This window comes from Anneissia japonica, unplaced genomic scaffold (assembly GCF_011630105.1).
Source record: "Anneissia japonica isolate Jap-2015-1 unplaced genomic scaffold, ASM1163010v1 scaffold13096_len5614_cov90, whole genome shotgun sequence".
NCBI lineage: Eukaryota > Metazoa > Echinodermata > Crinoidea > Comatulida > Comatulidae > Anneissia > Anneissia japonica.
In genome coordinates this window covers 1,845-5,675 of record NW_022751759.1, presented here as the reverse complement: position 1 = coordinate 5,675, position 3,831 = coordinate 1,845, and the positions used below count along the sequence as shown (strand labels likewise).

The window sequence follows — 3,831 nt, the reverse complement described above, 5'->3', positions numbered from 1 at the left end:
CATGGTTGTATATTTGCTCTTTGTTGCATTTATTTACAAATAATTTGTTACAATTTTGTCAATTATTAAAATAATTTTTAAAAATCTGTATACAGTTGAACTTGCCCCAGTCTATCTTATTATGCCAAATTACTTTACATGTTGTTTATCTATGTCGAACAATGGAATTATGCATTCGACTTCAAACAATTAGTTGAACTGTATTAAAATTAATATATACAAATTATTGTTTTGCAATTAAATTTTATATACTGTAGTTATACATATTAAAATGTTTAAAACTATGGACATATCCAGGTTATACATAAATAAACCTTATAGTACTGTAGTTTACTTTATGTTCATTGCCTTACAGTATAATACTGTATATATGTTTATATACAATTAGTTATTTTGTTTCAAATTATATAAATTAATATATACTGTAATTATGTTGACTATCATGGTTTTAGGCCTCATGAATTAATTAATTATTCATTCATATATTTAATTATTTGTATTGTCATTGATATCATCCTCCATGTGGAAGTGATTGACATCATTATACCTGTACTGTATATGCCCTGCCGTCATTGGCCAGGCCTTAACCTTACGAAACTGACCAATGGAAACTTATGATCCACATTCAAATTCATTGTGTGTACCAGTGGAGCTTCTACCAATACTTGACAAATGTGTGTGATTTTAAGGTACAAAATACAACAATAATAGCAGGTTTACTTACTGATAACTACACATCAAGGATAATTCATTGATGCAAGACTCAATATTCAACACAACTTGATTGATTGAACGTTTCATACAGCCTCTAGCCGAAGCCGTAGCATAGGCCTAGCTAGCTAAGCTAGGCCAGACCAGTGGCTGCTAGGCCTACCTACTACTAGCTAGGCTAGTAGGACGGCGGATGATGCAGAGTTCGATAGAAAAAGGTAAGATAAGAATACTATACAACCATACTAATGTAATAAAAAAATAATACAAAGCCAGGGCAGACTGAGACTGAGCCTACCCTATCATTTACCTTACATTCTACTAGGCCTAGTTATTACTAATATAGGCCTAGGCCACCCATACAAAAAAATTCTATAGAATTCTATCAAAAAAAAACTATAGAATGTCTATAGCATAATTGTTTAGAAAATCTATAGAAAATTCTATAGAAATAACTATAGAAGCCCACTATAAAAAGTCTATTAAAAAGCTATTAAAACTATATTAAAAATCTATTAAAACTCTATCAAAAATCTATTAAAACTATATTAAAAATCTATTAAAACTCTATTAAAAATCTATTAAAACTATATTAAAAATCTATTAAAAATATATAAAAAAACTATAAAAAATTTATAAAAACTCTATAAAAAATACATTAAAACTATATTAAAAGACTTAAAAATCTATAAAAATTATATAAAAAACTATGAAAATTCTATTAAAATTCTATAGAAAGTCTATGAAAATTTTATATAAAAAAATCCTTAAAAAAACTATAGAAAATCTATAAACAATTTTATAAAAACCACTTAAAAATCTATAAAAATTATATAAGAAAACTATGAAAATTCTATTAAAATTCTATAGAAAGTATGAAAATTTTATATAAAAAAAAACCTTAAAAAAACTATAGAAAATCTATAAACAATTTTATAAAAACCACTTATAAATCTATAAACATTTTATAGAAAAAAACCTATAAAAATACATTAAATATGCGAATAGAAATTCTATACAATTACTGTATATAGAAAGTGTATATAAATTGAACGATTTTATATAGAAAATCTGTGTATTCTAAAAAAAAAAAATTTTTAAATGTGGGTGTTGTGTGTTTTTGGACAATTCAACTGCTCTTCAACTTTAACTGGCCCCAATTCCAATTGGTTTGCAATGGTCCCAGTTCCAATTGGTAACAATGGCTTTAATCAACTTCTGCAGACTTACAAAATACACTATGAGTTCATATACAAACCATAATTTCTTTAATTTAACAAACATCATACGGAGGGACATTACTTCCCTAGGATCTCATTTACTAGCATACCCCTTCATATATTATCGTTTTGCTAATGTCTACTGCTAAACATACTGTACCTCAAATTCAAGGCTATTCTACAGTTCTTTGCTTTTTACAGTCCGGTTTAAATAAGCATTTTTTTTTCGTAATGTAGTCCTATTACAAGAGTTATTATATAAAACAATATTCAAAAACCATTTGTGTTACAGGTGTGCATAAACCAGCATTCTTTGTGATATTGCAGCAGCAACTGTCCATAACCATGCCTTTTCTTGTCCGATGGTACCAAGCTAAATTAGTATGAATTATGCCGTTGAACAAATCTAGTTTTGAAATATTAAATCACTGTGACTTGTACTAACATTTCTCGGAGTTTCACTCTTGCTGAAAGATATAACAAAACAAAATAGAGCGCATATTATAGAAACCGCTATTAAATGTATTACATCCCTTTATTATTGTATTAAAATAGGAGTAATATACATATATGTAGCAGTTACTTCTTTTTTAAACAAAAGAAAATTATTATTTTTTTTTTTTAGTTTTCAAAACAGCTTAGCCTACACTACAATTTCAATATCCCTTAAGGCCTAATATATACACATTACATTTGATTAAACTCCATCGTGTAAACGACATCATCATCTATAGCATGTTGTTAATAATTAATAGTACAGGACAGTAAAAATAAAACGTCAACAAAACATTATATTCACCTTTAGTAAGTCAGGTAATTGTCTGGCCTTCACAGATGCGTCTTCAAACAAACATGCTTTCCTACTACAATTATTGAGTTGACTGGATTGAGTTTTCACTCACAGTAGTTACCGAGACTTGAGTATCCTGAAATAAAATCACCATTTATGTTGTTAGTATAGGCCTTTTGATTACATTAACTTTCTCCAAATAATGATACAATTCTTTTTTTTCACCCCCTCCCTCACCATAGTTAACCGTTAACCGATTATTTTATTAAAGCACTATAGAATGTCAGGTAATTTTTTCTGTTCCTTTACAGAACGTCTTTAAACAAAAATTAATGCTTTCAACTACAAGGAGTTGACCGGATTGAGTTTTCACTTAATTACAGTAGTATGAGACTTGATTGAGTATCCTGAAATAAAATCACCACTTATGTTATAGTATAGGCCTAGATTTAATACATTAACTTTCTGCAAATAATGATACAATTCTTTACACCACTCCCTCCCCGGTTAACCCTAAACCCATTATTTTATTAAAGCATCATGGACGTATTTAAGTGAGGACACAGCCCAAATGCAATTTACCACTCTTCTTATATGGCATGCTAGACTATGGGGCAATTAACTTTGCTTAGCTAGGCCAACAAAAGGCCCAGGTTCTAGGCCTAGCCCTATCCTCAATGGCCTAGAGAGAACAGAGAACCTCAGTTCTGTCTGTCTCTGTACGGCGGCTAGGCTAGTACCGGTACAGCTACTGTAGGTAGGCTAGGCCAGGCCTCTTCATTCAAGCCTTCATCTACCACTACTACTATGCCTAGGAGGAGGCTAGCGTGTCTGCTGCTAGAGTAGTAAACTAACTAAATGATAAAACAAAACCAACTCTTACCACTTGATAGTGAATACAGTACTGCTAAAATTCTTCCAAGGAGTATGTTTATAACTGCCTAACATCATGAAAGTCCAGAGAAAAATTCAAAATACTACCGCTTCCGTTGGCTCTACATGAAGTGACAATTCAAATCAGCTGATGGTCACTTGATGAAGTGACCAATCAGATTTGTGCAATTCGACACTAACATTAATTGGTTGGTAGGTGGGCTATCACAGTAAACA

At 30.3% G+C, this 3,831-nt stretch overlaps 2 long non-coding RNA genes across 2 annotated transcripts in view; one reads left to right on the top strand and one right to left on the bottom strand.

Annotated features, from left to right (window-relative positions):
* The first annotated feature begins 899 nt into the window (after positions 1 to 899).
* Positions 900 to 3,831, top strand: part of LOC117121811 — a 4,776-nt gene continuing 1,844 nt past the window's right edge. Inside the window, exon 1 of the long non-coding RNA XR_004447632.1 lies at positions 900 to 929. This is a non-coding gene — a long non-coding RNA (uncharacterized LOC117121811). The remainder of the gene's footprint in view (positions 930 to 3,831) is intronic.
* LOC117121810 lies at positions 2,234 to 3,657 on the bottom strand. Its single transcript, XR_004447631.1, has 3 exons — positions 3,605 to 3,657; positions 2,731 to 2,857; positions 2,234 to 2,398 (listed from the first exon to the last, which is right to left on the bottom strand). It is a non-coding gene; the product is annotated as an uncharacterized LOC117121810 (long non-coding RNA).